At 51.5% G+C, this 19758-nt stretch overlaps 1 protein-coding gene across 1 annotated transcript in view; it reads right to left on the minus strand.

Annotated features, from left to right (window-relative positions):
* WSCD2 (WSC domain sialate O sulfotransferase 2) overlaps positions 1-3498 on the minus strand; it is a 94698-nt gene extending 91200 nt beyond the window's left edge. The window contains exon 1 of the mRNA XM_037052359.1: positions 2710-3498. The gene's annotated coding sequence lies outside the window, so the exon portion shown is untranslated. The remainder of the gene's footprint in view (positions 1-2709) is intronic.
* Positions 3499-19758: the final 16260 nt, after the last annotated feature.

Genomic DNA, 19758 nt, shown 5'->3' on the forward strand with positions numbered 1-19758 from the left:
GCACTTACGTCCCCACACTCACACTAACTCACAAAGGCACACCTTCTCTAATGGGCCATGCACATGCACACATACTCATAAACCCACACGGACGTGCTCTCATCCAAACCTGCGTGAGAACAAACGCACTCACACACATGTGTCCACACACAGCCACATCCTTCTCCACCAGGAGAGCAAACAGTTTCCTTCCTCAGTCAGGCGTGCGGACTGAGCTCGCCTGCGGCGGCATGGCCCCTGCCCCAGCCCCTCTGCACACCCATTAACTCACTCCCCGTCAGCAGAGATGGGGTCTGCCTTCCTCACGGCAGTGTCAGCGTGGAGCCCAGACAGCCCCGGTGTGGAGGGGGACATAGGTGTCCCAAGCCTCGGAACCACTCAGAAGACTAACATAAGACTGACCGACCTACTGCCTTCTCCCCACCATGTCAGCAACTCCCCGTGCCCCCGCCTCTACACACACATACACATGCAAGGCACTTTCCCAAGCGTGGCCGATCGTGCCCGGGACAACAGCCTCGCCAGCTCAGACAGCCTCCGCAGACTGAGTGCCGACGCCCGGACACAGGGAACTTCTCTGCCCTGGGTCCCCAGAAAGCTGCAGAGTGGAAGCAGTGCACACGGCTCACCTCCACCTCCTCCACCTCCTGTTGTCATGGTGACATAACAGCTGGATGCCTCCATGCCTCCCCAGATGGCCCGCAGCTCCCCACTAGAAGCTGCTGGTCCAGTCGTGCTTTTAGGTGGAAGCGGCGAAGGGGCAGGGACTGCAGGTGCCAGGTGATTGCAGAGAACAGGGGCCCTGCCCCCCAGCCAAGGATCACCTGGTGCTCACGTGGGACAGGGCCAGCCTCCCTGGGGAAGACAGCAGCCAGATGTCCGCGCGCAAGACCCGAAAACAGACAGCTCTGCTGCTGCATCTGCGGATCTCCACTCCTGTTTCCACTAGATCCGCTAAGTGCTTTCATGTACCATCTCGGTCCTCCCAACAGCCTTCTGAAGTCACTACTATGAGCTCCCCATGGTGCGGTGGAGGGAGCACAGTTTGGAGGGTGATGTGTGGTCAAACTCAGCTGTGCCTCAATCCCAAGCCCCTTAAACGCGAAATTACCCCAACTCCTGGGATTTAGAAAAATCTTGTCTGTGATAATTGCTCAGGGTCATAGAGTGTCTGAACTGGGACCTCTGAGAATACATGGAATCTCTTCCTTTTACAGAAGTTGCAACTGGGGCCAGAGAGGTCTAGTGATTTTCCCAAAGTCACACAGCAAACTCAAGGCGGACTTGAAACTGAACCTCCTGACCCAGAGATGGGGTTCCCCAGGATATCAAGAACGGGTCTCTGACTCCCTGGAGAAATATGTGGGTCTCGGCAGCCTAGGGAAGCAACTCCCAGCCTGGCTTCGGGTCAGGATCCCAAAGAAGAGCAGGAAGTCCTCACACCCCCACCTCATGCCTCAAATGCTGTCCGAGCCCCACACGCAATGTTCTTGCCCAGAGGCAGCCACCCAGCCCGAGCAGGTAATTACAGGGCCAGGGAAGTATGTTCCACCTTCAGGCTGTGGCTGAAGCAGGCACCTCCACTGCCTGCTTCACAGACCAGACTGTCCATCCCGATGACCCCAGTCCCAGGTTGGACCCCCAGTGAGGAAGCACAATGCCTTCCAGAGGGCTGTGGCCACAGGGGTGGCTTCCAAATGATTCTTGGAGACATGGTGGCCTCTTTGAATCATGCTTTTCATTAGGAGGAAGAATAATCCAGCCAAACTCATGAGCTGTGTGCTGGCCTCCTAGAAGCCTCTGGGAGCCTACAGTGTGGGGGACCACCCACGTCCTCAGAGCTGGGGACGAGAACACCAGGGGCCCCCATCCCACCGTCCACTCCAGCTCCTTCTCTGCAAAACCTTTGCACCTCCCGAGCTCCGACCTGAATGGTCTCATTGAGCGGCCCAGGAAACTTCCCCCAACCTTGGGCTCCTCTCAGGAGCTGCAGGGAACGGAAGGTGATCCCCGCCTCCCCTGGGGTCACTGCCAGGGAGGCGAGTCCTCTCCCGCTATGGCACTTGGGGCTGCTGGAAGGGCTTGGATGGAGGTGATCCAGCCAAATGGGTCCCTCTGCCCCTCAAGTCACTCCCTCTCCTTACACACACACACACACACACACACACACACCGGGATGGACATAAGCAAGCCTGCAAAGCACTGGACACAACGCCCATCACCTGGGCAACCCCGGGTGCTGGTTGCAGATAACAGGGAGCCTCGTCTACTGGAGTGTCACCTCCAGCAAAGCCCTCGCAAAACCAACTTGAGAACATGACCAGTTCTCCTCCCTCAGAGCTCTGAACGCACCAATACATCAACCAGATTAAAAGGGCTCCCTGCCTTGCCCCTGGCCAGCTCGGCCTGAGCAGCCCTTGAGTGCCTGCCTTTGGGGACCAGGCAGGATGTCCAGGGGAAGGATGCTGTGGATAAGCCAGCGCGTCCCACCCTCTGCCAGAGGAAAGTTTGTCATTTACCCAGAGCCGGGCTGTCACCACTGTAGGTTCTTTACTCACCGGGCTCTGGACGCTGAACCCCCAGCCTGCGGAGAAGTGGCTAGAACTGGAAGCCCGGGCGAGGGGCATGAAGAAGCGTTTCGCAGTAGCTGCTCGGGGCCCCACTCCCTTAGGGAACCCTCTTACCCAGTTCAGCCAGCGCCACCCTTACCTGAGAGGGTCTCAGCCACTTGCAAACTCCGCCCGCGGAGCCCCGCGGGCGTCCAGGGTTCCTCTCTGAGACTCCTTCGCCCCCCTTGCTCGGCGTGCCGCTCCGTGGGCGCCTTCCCGGCTGGCAGCCGCTGCAGTGGTATTAGGGAAAGCGGATCTGGGTTTCCTTTCTGGGCACCAAGGCTTCTCCAGCCGGGCCCGGGTGTTACTTCTCCGGGTCTGGTGCAAGGGGCATCCTCCGCGCCTCCAGCGGGAAAGTGGAAGTGTGCGTCCTGGATTGCAGCAGCGGCGACAGCAGTGGCGGGGGACGAGGAGGCGGTGGCGACGCCAGCCGGCGAGCTGGGGAGACGGGCGGAGGCAGAGGAAGTGAAAGCCGGGCTCCTGCGAGCCTGGCGCTCGGGCGGGCGGCACTGCGGGGACCCCGCGCCACAGCGAGGCCCCCGCTCCACGGTGAGGCCCCGCGCGCACACCCGTCCCGGGGATGCCCGGGCCCGGGGAGCTTGGGGCGCGGGCTGCGGCTGGACTCGAGTCCCCACTGCCTCGACTCTCGTTGCCTCCTCCCTGCCGCGATCGTCGCTACCCTGGACTTAAGGTCTCCAGCCCTAGCAACCCGCGCCGCTGCCGCTGCTGCCGCCGCTGCCGCCAGCAGAGCCTCGGCTCGGCGCGCTCCTCACACGGAACCACAGCACTGCCTACCGCTTAACTCCTTGCATGCCACCTGGCCCTCCCGCAGCCTCCCGGGGAGCTGGGCAGACCCGGTGCCAGGCCTGCTGCGGAGCTCGGGCCAGGGCCTCCGCCTGCCAGCCTCAGTGTACTCTGCTGGAAAAAAAAAACGGTCCGTTCTAGGACCGTCTGGAGAATTAACTGAGACTATTATGCCGACTGTCAAGCTGCCTGGCATTGAGTGAGCACTCAATAAATAGCAGAGTTTTCCTTGCTGCTGCCGCCGCTGCTGCTGTTCATGAGACTCAACAGGACACCTCACAGATGGTAACCACCCAGTAGAGGGCAGTTTGGGTTTTGGTATTTAGTTTGTTGTTTCCAGAGGCAGTAGGTTTAAGCTGTGTGACCTCAGGCTGATCACTTACCCTCTCTGAGCTGGTTTCAGAGATTCCTCCCGAGCTCTGGGACGGTGGGTATGTCTCAGCACCCACTCTGAACCATCTGTAAAGTGGAAGCAATAAAGAGTGATAGATACGCGAATCTGCATGGAGCCACAGCCCAGCTCTGGGAAAGGAACCTATCTTCTGACGTGGCACATGACAAGAACTCCCTAGGTGCCAGACACCCAGTTCGGTGGTTTTAAACACACTATCTTATTAAACCCTCTGAACAACCCAGGAGGCGGCTAGCTCCATCCCCATTTCTCAGATGGGAGAACCGAGGCCCAGGGACGTTAAGCGGCTCACCTTTGGCTGGTGGAGCTAGAAAGTAGTGGAGCTGGGGTTTGAACCCTGGACTTTCTGGCTCCAAACCAGGATCTGCTGAGCTTGGGACTCAAGCAGAGGCTCTCGAGTGGCCATGGGCAGGCTGTTCTTTGTCGGGACTAGCAATGAGAATTGGCACCGCCATTTATTTTATGAGAGCATATTGTTTTTCCAACGAATCCTTCTTTAATGTAGATAACTTGAAAATGCTGAAAAGTATGAAGAAACACTAATCAAGTTCTATTCCCACCACCTGAGACAATGGTTATTAATAGCTTGATATCTAACATCTTTATACCTGCATGTAAAGGCTGTTGACACAAGGAGAATCTCCCTAATAGCGCCCCCCCCAGGGATGGGAATTGGGCCCCCCATGAAGTAAATGAGCCCCAGGGTTGGAATTAAGCAGGGGAGGCCCCAGCGCTGGGCAAGTGTCCCTCGGCTGGTCACTTGTGCCCCCAAGCCTGTGCCTCAGCATGTATGCGAGGACGAACAACATCTTCCCGGCCTGCTTGATGGGGCTGTTGGGGAAATGACAGATTATAAAACACCTTGAGAATGGCAAAGGCTGGAAAAATACAATGGTGATATTATAATCATCGCCACCATCATCATCAAAATATAAAAGAACAGAATGCTACGGCATTTGGTTGGTGGAGGTTAAAAGTGGGAACTCGGGAGACAAGATTGTTTTTCCCCGCATGGACGGCCGCCTGACCCACTACAATTTACTGAAACACCTGTCTGTCTTTCTGTCACGGCTCTGTGAGGCCGCCTTTGTCATAAAGCCTGCGTCCCTGTGTGTGGAGGGGTTACGTCAGTTCCACTGGTCAATCTGGTTATCTTTGTGTCAGATTTGGTCATCTTTATCATATGGTCTCAATCATTATAGTTTTCTAAGAGTCTTGATATCAGTAAGACGTGTTCTTCCTCTCTTTTTTTTGCCTACAAGATTACCCCCGGCCTTTCGCACTTGCCTATATTGCATGAGAGAATCCGTGTATCAGATCCTCCACGCCACAGTGACAGCGACACAAGACCTGTTCGGTTGGGATGGCATGGAGCCTTCGGGTCAGTGTGAGGAGCTGGTCATCTTTCTAAGATTGAGAGGTTTCCCATCCCCTACCTCACACCACACACACAAATCAACCCTGGTTGAGCTGTAGGTCTAAACATAAAAGGCAGAACAACAAAGCTTTCAGAAGCTTATAGACGGAATAATCTTTATATCCTTGGGGTAAAAAAATGATTTCCTGAACGAGGCAGAAAGCACTCTCTGTAAAGAAACACACTGATATATGTCATTCCATTAAAATCAGAAGACCCTCTCTTTAGGAAAAGACTCCGTCAAAAAGAGAGTAAAAAGTCAAACCACAGAAAACGGATATTTTCAACGTGTGTAACTAAATAGGGGCTCCAATCCAGAATTTGCAAAGAATTTCTACAAGTTGGTAAGTAAAAGTCAGAAAGCCCAACCAAATACAGACATTTCACCAAAGAGGATGTCCAAAGAGCCAATAAAGTCACTACAAGGTGCTCAACCTGATTACAAATCCAGGACATTCCTGTTAAAATGATAAGGAGCTACATCTATGTTGAAATTGCAAGATGGACGATCCCAAGTGCTGGTGAGAATGTGGGACAACCAGAAATGGACTAGGCTGCTGTCAGGGGTGTGCGTTGGAACACATGCTCTGAAAAACCATGTGGCATCGTCTACGAGAGACGCCCTCCCGATGGCCAGCATTTCCACCCCCAGGATGCAGCCCCCAGAAACGGGTGCTATGTCCCTCCAAAGACAAGTACAGGGCTGTGTGCAGCAGCGATTTCTGTGGCCTTGTGCAGGGATTTTCACAGCCCCCAACAGCTAAAATGTGTGCCAGCAGTAGACTAGGCTAAGTGTGTGTGTGTGTGTGTGTGTGTGTGTGTGTGTGTGTGTAGTCATACAATGAATACTCTACAGCAATGTAAATGACCAAGTCCCAGCCACACACGACTACTACACAGGTGAATCTGGCAAGCATAATGTTGAGTGATAGAAATGACACCAAAGAGTACTTGCCGTATGTTTACTTTCTTTTAAATTATATTTGATGGATTATGCTATCACAGTTGACCTGATTTTCCCCCTTCCCTTTCTTCCACCCAGCACTGCCCACTCCCTCAGGCAATTCACCATTGTTCATGTCCAAGGGTCATGTGTATATGTTCTTTGGCTACTCCATTTCCTATACTGTACTTTATATCCCCATGGCTATTCGGTAATCACCTATTTGTACTTCTTAATCCCCTCACCTCTTCCCCCATTTCCCGACACTCCCCTCTCATCTGGCAACCATCAAAACACTCTCCGTATCCGCGATTCTGTCTTTGTTCTTCTTTTTGCTTAGTTTGTTCTTTAGATTCAATTATTGATAGATATGTGTTTTTGCCATTTTATTGCTCATAGTTTTGATCTTCTTTTTCTCGAATAGGTCCCTTTAACATTTCATATAATAATACTTTGGTGATGATGAGCTGCTTTAGTTTTTTTTTTGTCTGGGAAGTTGTTTATCTTCCCTTTGATTCTAAATGATAGCTTTGCTGGGTAGAGCAATCTTGGCTTTAGGGCCCTGCTTTTCATGACTTTGAATATTTCTTGCTAATCCCTTCTAGCCTGCAAAGTTTCTTTTGAGAATCAGGTGATAGTCTTATGGGAGCTTCCCTATAGGTAACTAACTGCTTTTCTCTTGCTGCTTTTAAGATTCTCTCTTTACCTCTAACCTTTAGAATTTTAAGATTTTTTTTTCCTTTTTCAATGTATGGTTGCTTCTCTAACGCCCCCTACTGGAGACCTGGTCTGTACCCTAGGCATGTGTCCTGACTGGGAATTGAATCCGTGACCCTTTGCTTTACAGTCCGGTGCTCAATCCACTGAGCCACAGCCAGGTAACCTTTGGCACTTTAATTATGATGTGTCTTGGAGTGGGCCTCTTTGTATTCACCTTGTTTGGGACTCTGTGCTTCCTGGACTTGCATGTCTATTTCCTTCACCAAATCAGGGAAGTTTTTCTTCATTATTTTTTCAGATAGATTTCCAATTTCTTGCTCTTTCTTTTCTCCTTCTGGTACCCATATGATGCAAATGTTGGACCTCTTGAAGTTGTCCCAGAGACTGCTTACACTATTCTCATTTTTTAAAATTCTTTTTTTTTTCTTGTTCTGGTTGGTTGTTTTTTTTGCTTCCTTAAGTTCCAAATCATTGATTTGATTCTCAGTGTTAGCCACTCTCAGCACCTCTGTGTTTGTTCTATGGATTAGGTGGAGCTGCTTTGATTCCTTGTCTTGGTAGCGTGGCCTAATGGAGTAGGTGTCCTGCAGGGTCCATGGCACAGCCTCCCCTATCACCCAAGCTGGGTACTCAAGGAGCACCCTTTGTGTGGGCTGAGTGCACTCTCCTCCTGTCGTTGAGCCTTGGTTGCTGTTGGCAGGTCAATGGGAGGGATTTATCCAGGCCAGTCAACTGCAAGGATTGGTTATGAAGGCCACCAACCTCTGCCCTCCGTGGAGGATTGGCTACCCAGGGGCAGGGAGGGGTGCTTTAACGTGGTCTGCAGCTGTAGGCCCAGTGCACAGGCTCTGGGCTTTCCTGGGTGGTGCAGGTCAAGGTCAGCCCCGACCTTTTTTTTTTGTCCAGGGCCTCCCTGCCTGAGCTATAATACAGTCTGAGATGGCTGCCACTTGTGCTGGGCTTGGAGATCCCCAGGTNCACTCTCCTCCTGTCGTTGAGCCTTGGTTGCTGTTGGCAGGTCAATGGGAGGGATTTATCCAGGCCAGTCAACTGCAAGGATTGGTTATGAAGGCCACCAACCTCTGCCCTCCATGGAGGATTGGCTACCCAGGGGCAGGGAGGGGTGCTTTAATGTGGTCTGCAGCTGTAGGCCCAGTGCACAGGCTCTGGGCTTTCCTGGGTGGTGCAGGTGAAGATCAGCCCCGACCTTTTTTTTTTTTGTCCAGGGCCTCCCTGCCTGAGCTATAATACAGTCTGAGATGGCTGCCACTTGTGCTGGGCTTGGAGATCCCCAGGTGAAGCCACGCTGTGAATCTAGCCAGCTGTTGCTTGTTTGGTAGGATTTAGGAAGTTCTGAAGCATAAGCCAACACCAACCATTCATATGGAAAAGCAGCTGGGGTTGGCCCTTAAATTCGGTGGGGCGGAGTCTCTGGGGATCTCCAAGGTGCGTCAAACAGTGTTAGCCAGGTTGATGGAGTCTCAGACCCAGCACTAGTCTGCTGGCTCTGTGGGGGAGGGTTTAGAAAAGGGACAATGGCCTCTGCTCACCTTGATGCCAGATGCTTCAATTTTGCCCGGTATGCCACCGGTACCCCTCATCACTGGAGCCCAGAGGGAGTGAGTCTGAGTAGGTGAGTCTGTATGTGATTTCTTTAAGAGGAATTACTTAGGGCTCTAGCAGTTTCTTCCACCACTCAATCCCCGCTGGTTTTTGCAGCTGGAAGTTGTGGGAACTTATCTTCCTGGCACTGGAACCTTGGGCTGGCGGGCCTGATGTGGGACTGGGACTCCTCGCTCCTAAGATATCCCTCTTGAGTTTTTATCCACCACACGTGGATGTGGGGCCAGCCCGTTCCATGTCTCCGTTCCTCCTACCAGTCTGGATGGATGTGGTTTCTTTAGTTTCGTAGTTGTCAGACTTGCATTCAGCTCGATTTCTGATGGTTCTGAGTGGTGGTGGTTCTATATTTTGGTTGTAGTTTTGATGTGGTTGTGCAAAGAGGGGAGCCCTGTCTTCTCTGCTGCGTGTTTTCATTTGCACAACGTTCGAGGCAGAATGAGGTTGAGGCGGAACTCAACTTCAGCGTCAGAAGCCAGGATGGCGGGACACCTGAGGCGGATGCGAGCTGTCGTTGCGGGGAGCATGTGCGGTTTCTGGCACGCTGGGCGTCTTTTCTTCCTTGCTCTGGCCAGTAACTGCACCAGTGTTTGTGTAAAGTCGCTGATCCGTGCGTTGACGTATTGAGCACTTTTCTGTACATGTGTTAAATCTTAACTTGCGAAAAAGCTGTGTTTTATGTGAGAATTCTTGAGCAAAATAGAACTGGGTTCAAACATGAGCTTGGTTGCTCTCTGGCTGTGGGACCATGGTCCGGTTACTTAATCTCACCGAGCCTCGGTTTCCTCATCCATAAAATGGGAACAGTAATAGTATCTACGTGATGGGATGGAGTGAGGATGAAAGGGCTTTGAGTGAAATAACAGACGCAAAGCATGAGGCCTGCACTCCAATAACACTGGCTGGTGACGATCACAGGTCATGCTCCACAGCATTACATCTATCTCCTAGCAAAGGGGTGTCTTAGAAATAACCGACTAAACCTGAGTTTGAATCTCAACAAGGGTTGCCAGGTCAAATAGAAGATGCTCAGTTACATTTGCAGTATAAGTCTATAATTTTACATGGGATCTGCTTATCCTAAATTTTTTCTCATTGTTTATCTGGCATTCACATTAAGTGGGTGTCCTGTATTTTCATTCGTTAAATCTTGCCACCCTGACCTCACAGTTACCAGCTGTGTGTCCTGGGGTAACTTGCATGACCTCTCTGACCTTGGTTGCCTATAATCAGTGTCAACAGGAGAATGGAGCGGGTTGGAGTAGATGGGCGTTCCCAGCACGTATTGCGCACGTATTTACGCCTTTCATTTCCCATTGTCTCCCTCCCTCCTCTTCTGTTCTTTTCTCTTTCCTTGCCCAAGTTTTAGGGTCACCAGAGTTCCCCACAAACACTGTTTAGTCCCTTTGCTGGCCTTTGCAAAGAAGAGGCTGTGATTAGCTATAGAAAGTAAGTAGTGAAGCTGCAGGCTTTTGTCTAACACACACACACACACACACACACACACACAGGGTCAACTTTGGCAGGAAGGGATGAGGTCACCTTCCCCTGGACCCAACCACTGGACACAATCGTAACTTGGGCTAAGGGCTTGCACCACTCTGCTAATCTCAGGCCTGATTTGTGTTTCCAGCGTCTGAGAGGAACCTCAGCCCCTCTCCACACCTTCCATTTCAGCTCAGATTTTTGTTATTTCTAGCCAAAGTCTATCTCAGGACTCACAGAGGAGAGAGAAGAAACACAGCGATCTTTGAAATAAATCATAGAGATTAAAGCAGGGTGATGTAAGAGAGTTTCCAAGCATGAGATCAAGTAACCCCTCTGAGCCACATTCATAACACAAGTCACTGACTGATACATCACTGTCATTTGAGCCACGGTGTCTAAAAATAGGATTTGCTCTCATTTCCTTGAGAACCTGATGGTGGGGTAGTGAGTGGGCTGTGGGGGGTGGTAAGCAACTCCTTTCTGATGACATGTTTCCAAAGTGGGAAGATGGGAACTTGCGTTTAGAAATGTCAGGCAAACCCTGGCAGGGCTCAGAGGGTTAGGATGAAGGACTCTGGAGTCAACAGGACCTGGGGTGGAACCCCAGCTTGGCCACCTCCTACCTGGGTGGCCTTGGGTAAATCAATTAACTTCTCTGGGCCTCATCGTTAAAGACACAGAGGAGAGTAGATGACAGACACACAGAGACCGTTCACCGCAGTGCCTGCTGCATGTGTGACATGTTACACGTGCACACCCAGAATTCTAGCACGCGTGGGCTGCCCACTGGCAGACTTCTTTTCAGGGACGAAACCCTGACTCACACATCGCCGTGAAGGTGTGGAGGAGAGGCTAGGGTTGAGAGGAAGGAATGGCGAAGGTCACCGTGACATTGTCTTGGGTGCACATACATGATGGAGGAGGTCCTTTAATTGCAAGGAGTTTGGGTACCATGCCCAGGTGGGCTGACCACTCCCACCTGCATTTATGCTTCCTCCGAGGCCCCCCTGTCTGCTCCCTGGGCCGTCCGCTCAGCCTGACTGTGAGTTCTCAGTAACCCCCTGTCCCATCGGGTCATGGCTGGCTTTGGTCGGCCGTGCAAGGTCCTGGACATCAAGAGCTGTGTCTTTTAACCACTCTCCTGCCTAGCGCTCAGCATGGTCCTTGGCACGCAGTAGGTAGTCTTTGTTCAGGCTGCTGTGGCAAAGACAGCATGACCCGAGCAGTGTATCAACAACAGAAATTCCTTCTCTCACAGTTCTGAAGGCGGGGTGTCCAAGTTAAGGCCCCAGCAGATTCAGTGTCCAATGAGGGCCTCTTTCTGGTTCACCAATGGCTGTATTCTTGCTGGGTCCGAACACATGGCGGAGGCGGGGGAGGGAGCTCTCCGGGGTCCCTTTGTGAGGGACTAATCCCACTCATCAGGACTCTGTCCTCACGACCTATTCACCACCCACAGGCCTTACCTCCAAATGCCATGCCGTGGATTAGGGGTCATCCTATGACTATTGGCGGGACAAATGTTCAGTCTGTCGCATAGGTGCTCAGCAAAAAATTGGTGAATCCCTAAAACTGCCCGGTATTACTGCAGTTATTACACAGACGCAAAGAAAACCTTGTACGATGAGGGAAGTTCGCTCGTTAAAATCCCGGTGAGAGACGCAACGGTACACAGAAATGTGTGCCGCGGCCCATTCTAACGGCGGAAAAGTGAAACAATCCAAGTGTGCATCAGCGAGAGAATAGATGGATCAATTCGGAAATATTCCTAAAGGGGCAGCACTGGGCAGCCGTGAAAATTAATGAACTAGAACTCTGTCACCGCGCATGAAGTTCAAAATCACAGCCGAGCGGGGGAGCAAGCGCTAGTTGTGAAAGGCCATACGCAGAAAAACGCCACTGCATGAAGTCCAGAAATCTGAAAAACAATTCAGTATATTTTTATGAGCACCCGCACACATGTGCAGTAAAGTATGAACGCGTACATGGGAATGATGGACGCGCAATTCGGGGGCGAGGTCGCCACTTCTCGGGGAGGGAGTGCAGCGGGGAGGAGAGCAGGGAGTTTTAGCGGTGTTTTTGATGTTTCAGACCTAAGGCAATGTGGTAGGTAGGTAGAAGTTCTATTGTTTTCTGCATTTTTTTTGGTATGCCTGAAATATTTCATTAAAGAAAAAAAAAAAAACAAGGCAACAATTGAGAGTGAAGGCTAGAGCGGCACTGGCCTGATTCTGACTCCTGTTCTGACGTTTGCTGTGTGTCTTCAGGAAGGGATCTAACCTCTCTGAGCTTCAGTTTTCCCAACATTACAACGGGGCTAATACATCCCGGAAAAATGAAATTAGACAATATGTATAATTATTTAAAGCACTCAACAAATGAGAGCTATTCTCATAAGGAATTGTCCACGACAGTCCATTTCAAATGATTTGAGAACAAGAAACATCCAAGAAGGTCACCCGTTTGAAACCTTCTTTACGGATGAAACCCCCGAGGTTGGAGTCGTGACATAAATGGTTTCAGGTCATGGGTGTGTGAAGACGGAATGGAGGGTCCGGGGTGTGGGGGGGGTCCCTGCTGGGGAGGGCGCTGCAGGGAGAGGCCCGCTGCTCGGGGCTCTTTCCACAAAACCTACAGAAACCCTGGTTCCTTCCAGGAGCCCATGCTGGTCATATGGGGCGCGTGCAAACATTGGGACGTGGATCCCAAGGGCGCAGGATGCCCCCTGATGTGGCTGCAGCCTTTCTATCTGAGTTCCAAAGCACCTTTTCCGCATCATTGAACGGGCTGAAAATGATGTTATAAGCTCATCCGTTTCTAATTTAGATTTTTAAATGGTAAAAAAAATCTGACGCCTAACAGAAATATGCCTCTGTGAGCGCAAAAATACACACGGTACAATGCACTCTTTGTAATAGTCCCGGAATGGAGACAATGCAGATGTCCATCAACAGAAAAATGGATAAATAGTGTTGCGTTCGACAGAATACTATCCAGCCGTGGGAATAAAAGAACGATGTCTCCCATGACCACAACGGATAAATGTCACATATTGTGAACAAAAGAAGCCAGACCTAGCCCTGGCAGGTGTGGCTCCGTTGGTTGGAGGATCGTCCCATAACCAAAAGGCTGTGGGTTCGATTCCCGGTCAGGGCACTTATCTAGGTTGTGGGTTCGATTCCTGGTCAGGGCACTTATCTAGGTTGTGGGTTCGATTCCCAGTCTGGGTGCATATGGAAGGCGACTGATCGATGGTTCTTTCTCATAGCGATGTTCATCTCTTTCTCTTCCTCTCTCTCTCTAAATGCAATGAAAAATCCTGTGGTGGTTATTTAAAAAAACGAAGTCAGACCTAAAGATGCTGTTAGAAGTCGGAACACCGGGGATGCTTCGGTGGGAGGCCACTGCTGGAGGGGCTTGGTGATGCATCATGGGGCTGATAATCCTTCTCTTTATTGATCTGGGTGCTGGTTACCTGCACACTTATTATTTGCACTTTAATGGCTCTGCATTACTCTTTAATTCAAATGTTTTTTAAATGTGAAAATTAGCCGGTTCCAGTAATTTCATCCTTTATTAGTTACCAATACCTATGCGCCATCACGAATCAAGCCATGTAATAAAGAGGGGAGATGTAGGCCTCTAAATGAACATCCTCTCCGAAGCCTTGACCTTGAACACACCCGCTGAAACCAGCTTTCATTTCAGGCTCACTGAAAGGGGGGTTGTCCACCCAGGACCCGGCCAGATGGAGATAAGGGCCATTACTCAGGACATCCGATCCAGGGAGACAGGCGAACCACCCAGATTATCTGATTTGGCAGTTTCCTGGCATCAAATGACCCAGATAATGGTCAGACTGCCACGGCGACACCGCACATTCTGGCCAAAACACCCATGAGCCGGACCCTGTCCCTGGGGCCATATTTGTGGGCAGAGAGGAGAGAGGCCTGGGCCACTCTCGGGTCGAATTTCTGCAAGAGGAGCCGTGGCGGCCCTGGGAGAGTCTGCAGAGGCCACGGAAAAAGCTAAGACAGCCCTGGATTCCCAGGGGCCCCGGGCAGGTGCCCTGGCCAGTTTTGCACTGGGGCTGGCTCTCCCATGGCCTCCTCAGGATGCAGTCTGAGCCACTGAGCACGGAGCTCTTTTCATCTGACAGCCCGAGCAAGAAGGTGATCTCCTTGGTGTTATTTCCATCTTTCAAGGGATGAAACTGAGGTACAGAGGGGTTAAATGCGTCACCCAAGGGTAAATACCAGACAGGAGTGGACTTGGTGATTTGTGAACTTACTCTCTCAATGCTTCTCCCGCCAGTCTGTCCCCGCCGAGCGCTGTTCCCATCTCTTACCCGAGTTCCTCCTGCATCAGGCCTCAGAGGCTCAGTGAGTTTGGGGCCCCTGCAAAGCCGGCACCAAGAAGGGATTAGAAGTGCATGGGTGGATTTGTTGGAGGAAACCTCTGTGGAGGTTGAAGAGAGCAGAAGCAGGACTGAGTAGGCAGAGCCTTCAGACCGGGATGCGGGTCTGACACCTGGGAAAGGAGAAGGGGAAGGAAGACTGGGCAGGAGGAGCCTCAGAGCACAGCTGGGCTCTGAGAAAGGCTGGGCCAGCCCAGCGGGCGCTCCGAGTGAGGACTGTCTGCTGGTGGAGTCCCAGGTTGGGCGGGGATGGCCCAGGCTGCTGGTCGTTAATAGATGGAGGGGTCGGTCAGCACGTTTCACAGGAGGCAGAGGGAGCATCAGTTTATTTGGAACATGGGTTATGAGGAGGGCAGAACTGTCTCTTAAAAACATCGGGACTGTTACTGCGTGGCCATCTTCCCCTCTGGAAGCTGCACAGGGTAGGAGGCAGCCCCTGCAGACAGCAAGTCTAGAATATAGTAGATGCTCAGTTAGTACCTGTGGACTGAAAAACTCTCTGGACCAGCTCCTCAGTGTTTGGTGATTGCCATACATTTCCTGAGGAGGTTTCGTGCAGCGTATTCTAGTGATGAGGGCGAGGGAATGGCTGTTGGGTTTGGGTGTAGGCCTTAGACCCAGCTCTTCCGATCTGTGGGACCTTAGGCAAGTCACCTCACCTCTCTGTGCCTTTGTTAACTCATCTATAGAATGGGACAATATCTACCCATTGGCTATCACTTGTCTGTTTTGAGTTCCAATGAGATGCTGCTATCATGGTACTTTTATCATCATTATTACATCAGCAGATTTATGTGTAAATAGTTCCTTTCAGTGCTTGTGATGATTTAAATAAACTGTAGGGCCCCTGTACCCCAAAACATGAATACTACCTCAAAGGACATCATTACTTCCGTGGAAAAATCCTACTCCACATACATCGGCCCACCTGTTATGGAGAGGAACTGCATGGAGCATAGACTGTCTTGAATCACCTGTGGCGTGTTCAGTTGTCCGTACCCCAAGCCTGCCCTTGAAGCCAGTGTCCATATCTTACTTGCCTATGTACTGTTAGCACTTAGCAAGGGGCTTTCTCATCATAGGGGCGGATAAATGCACATCCCTGCTGTCAAACTGGAGACACAGCCACGTGACCATGTGCCCCAGGCACTAGTTAACTTAATCCCCACAATGGGCCCATGTGGACAGCAGTGCACCCATCCTCTGCATGGAGAAACTGAGGCCCACCGAGGCACAGTCACTTATCTGCACTTGCAAACTTGCAGTTTCAGGCCCGATTCACCCTGGCTTCATCCCAGGGTTTTTCCACTGTGACACGTGGCTGTCAGGACTGCCAATCAGGTCACACTAAGGCGCTGTCCACACAGCAGCACAGTGCCCTCAGTTCTCCTCAGAGACTCCAGCCTGGCCTTCAGGGAAATGCTCTTGGAAACCAGCCTCTTCTGGCACATTCCGATTCACAGATGCATGCATCTCCTGGGAGAAGAGAGAACCACGGCTTGCGGGCTGGAGGATTTTTACCTGGGTGTTAAGGAGAAGGCAGCCTGACCCGGTTACAGAGCAGCTCCAAGAAGCTCCTGTAATTTGAATGTCACCTCCCTGCCCTTCCTCCCCACCATGTCTTCACCGTTCAAACTTCTTGCCTGCAAACACACTCGGGAGCAACAGTCCATTAGTAACAGCAGGCACCGCCCCTGGGCCTTTACTGCATGCATGTCCGGGGTTCCCTGGTCTGGGACCATCACAGCCACGTTAGCCTCGCCAGTCTCACAGCTGCCATGTACGGCAGGTATTCCTGCCCCCATTTTCCAGGTGGAGAAACTGAGGCTCAGGGAAATAAGGCAACCTGCCCAACGTCACGGAGCGGGTAAGGGGCACAGCGGAGAATCTCAGGATCCCGCGTGATCAGCATCTGAATGTGAGACGAGAGGACACCAGCAGCCAGAACAGAGCTTGGAGTTCCACCGCCCACCTCCGAGGCAGCAGTTCCTCAAAGGCATATGGAGACAGCCTTGTCCTTGGCACCGTGCCTCCCGTCCCCGGCTTGTCCACCCTCCAGACTCAGACAGGGCAATCTGACGGCACCAGCTGCGGGGCAGAGTCTTCATTCCTCCCCAACAGGCAGGGCTCGGTCCACACCCCGCCTTGGCCTGTGCTAGGTCTCCTCCTCGGAATGTTCATTCCTTCCTTCCACTTCTCAGTCCAAGCAACTCCAGCTCAGCTTGCAGTACCAAATGGTGCCTTCCCCTGGGGTGCCTTGGTTCCTGGAACCCCATGTCCTCACTTATGAAGCAGCGTCAGGGAGGGCAGAGGAAAACCAGTTTGGCCAAAGAATCTTCTTATTCTCCTTATGCCTTTTGACATAATCAGTCTAACTCACAGAAATACATTTCAACAACCATTTTCGGAAGCTGGAAACCCTCCCTCCACCCCTCAAACCCTCGCTCCACCCCTCTCCTCACATTTGTCGTTCTGTTTGCCCAGAAGAGGACACGCCATCTGTGTGAGAACTGTTCCTCCTTGCTCGAAACTTGTGGGTCTGGAGGAAGATACCCCTACATGCGGAGGGGCATCCTTGAGTCCAGCCGAGCCAGTAGAATCTATTGCTCCCAGCACAGTGATTGGTTAGGGATTAGCACATGACCAAAAATTAGCCAATCAGAGAGCTTCCCTGGGAATTTTCTGACTGATGTTGGTGAGAAACAGCCCTGTTTCATGTGATCTTAGGTTTGAAGGCCCAGAGCTACCTATGACATTGGTCTTAACCCAGTGGGCATGACTAGCTTGAGGGAATGAACCAACATACGGCAAAAAGCTAGAGAAAAAGCTTGTTGTTCCCAAGATCAGCTATACCCCTGATCTTTATGCAATTGGGTCATAGGAGCCAATAAAGTCTTTGATAGGTTCAAGTTCAGGGTGGATTTTGGTCCCTTACAACCATAGAGTTCTAACAAATATGCTCTAAAGCTCCTTCTCCCATTGTGTTATGCCATAATGTGGTCCATAAATGTTTATTTCAGGACCTGGTATGGACCAGGCACTCTGCTAAGTGACGGGGAGTCAAGAGTGAGACAAAAAATATGGCCCCGCCCATGCAGAGCTCGCTGTCTGGAGCAGCGGGGCCCGATGCAGTGGCCACGATCCACATGTGGCTGTTTGATCCTAAAGTAATTAAAATTAAGTAAAATCTAAAATTCCGTTCCTTGGTCTCACTTTCTACATTTCAAGTGCTCCATAGGCACTGTGGCTGGTGGCTGTCGGATCGGGCCGCACAGACACGGAACATTCCCATCAGCCCAGAACCTTCTATGGGACAGCGATAGAGACTTGCTCATCAGAGGGCTGTTCCCCAGACCCGCAGCAAGAGCCTCAGCTGGGGGCGCGGTGGAAATGCAGAGAAGCTCGAGTTCCGTCACAGACCTGCCATTCAGCAGGATCGCTGCAACTTTGTTATGTTCACATTCTAAACTGGGGGAAGGGCAGGGGAGTGGGGAGTGGTGAATGCTGAAACACAGTTAAACGAAAGACTGCAAGGGAAACAGTTTTATTACTCACAAGTCCCCGAGGAGGAGGTACCAGCTGATTCAAAGGGCCTCACGGAAAGGTCAAGGCAAAATACAAGGGGCACATGCTATTATTAGTCCGTGGGCTGAGTGCTTTGGCGTCCCTAGGCTAATACTGGATCGGTTGATTCAAACCAAAAAGAGCAGGGTTTTGGTGAGCTTCCTGGTCCTGTGAGGCAGGGAGCATGCGAATCACGAGGACCTTTGGGGGAGGGGTTATGTCAGGAACGTACGTTTCCTTGTGACTCTGCAGGCTGTTATCTAGAGCTCATGCTCTCGGAAAAGGGACTCACAGGACCCTGTGAGGACCCTGCAGGCCAGGTGGCCGCACTGAACAGGTGCTGAGGCAGCGCCGCCATGGGGTTGTGTGGCCGAACTCTCAACAAAGGTGCCCGGTGACTTGCGCACACATAACGCTTTGAGAAACCCTGTCCTGACTGCCGCTCCTAGTGTAGCCCCGTCTGCCTGACTCCACCACAGCCACCCTTCCAGGGGCAGCAGAGAGGGTCCCAAAGGTGAGACGGGCCGGCAGGCCGGCCTGGCCTTTGGCTCCCTGACCTCTCCTGGAGCCACGAAATGTAAAACTGGTGCCAATCCACTAAGCAAAGGCTTGTAGGATTTGTGTTAATAAGGACTACGTTTGGGGCTTGGCAGCAATCCCCCCCTCCCCAGGGATAGCTTGTCCATGATTTGTTTCTTTGCGGTAAAACCATGGCAGAGAGTTGGAGCGATGAGACATTGGTGCTGCGTTAGTTTTGTACTTTTCCGGATGGAGGAGGAAGGCCCTCACCATGTGGCCTAGAGTTCTGCCTGTTCAGATGCTGTGAAGCGCGTGGTCACCCCTGCGTGGGTTCAGAGGCTGTCTAACGAACCTGGCCTGATGGAGAATCCCAATGCTCTTTGCAAAACCAAATACACACACACACACACACACACACACACACTCAACCAATTGGTGGTACCCAACCATAACCAAGAAAGACGGTAACAAATTCTCCATTTAAATGGCAGATTGTGACCTTTATGTTTGAAATCATTTCAAACATCCTGTTTATAGCTTTGGGGTTCTGGCACTCAATAATCCTCTAAATTCTTTTCCTCTGCTGGTTTTTTTTTTTGAATGGTCGTTATTATGTATTGCATTCCCCCAATTTCTGGGCCGTGGCCCTAGTTCATTTCTCCCGAGAGTAGTGGTAATTTCACGAGGCCTGCAGCAAGATTTCCCTTTAAGGTTGCCATTTTCTCCTATTCAGAGGACCCAGCTGTGGAAGCTGGTTTGCAATGCTTGGCCCCCCTCCCCTCACAGCCAGAGGAGGGGATGTGTGGTGTGGGGTGGGGGGATGAGAAGAGAGACAAGGGCTTTTTCTCCAAGCTGTAACACTCCTCTGCCCCAAGATCTTTTAATCCATGGGTCTGGGCTAGTATTCCCTAAAGGGCTGGTCCATTTAGTAGGTGTTACAAGGTAACTCTGCATCAAACAGAGATGAAAAGATTCCTTAATGCAGAACTCAGGGAAATGCAAAGGTATAAACAGAGCTCTCTTTTGCAGGAGGTGGGGAGGCAGGTTTACTGTGCAATTGCCCAAGTTTATTTAACCAGCAAGCACCCATGTCCCTGAATAGTCTCAGAAAAGGTGGTCTGCAGCCCAGCTGGGAGACTCGGCTTGTTCCAGGGACTGCTGTACCTGGTTTCTTACTGCCCAGCTTTGGGCACCCCAGGATGGCCCTTCTGCCACATTCCATTGGTTGAGCAAGTCCCCAAGCCC

The sequence above is a fragment of the Sturnira hondurensis genome, unplaced genomic scaffold, assembly GCF_014824575.4.
Source record: "Sturnira hondurensis isolate 20B ecotype Veracruz unplaced genomic scaffold, ASM1482457v3 Scaffold0007406, whole genome shotgun sequence".
Taxonomy (NCBI): domain Eukaryota; kingdom Metazoa; phylum Chordata; class Mammalia; order Chiroptera; family Phyllostomidae; genus Sturnira; species Sturnira hondurensis.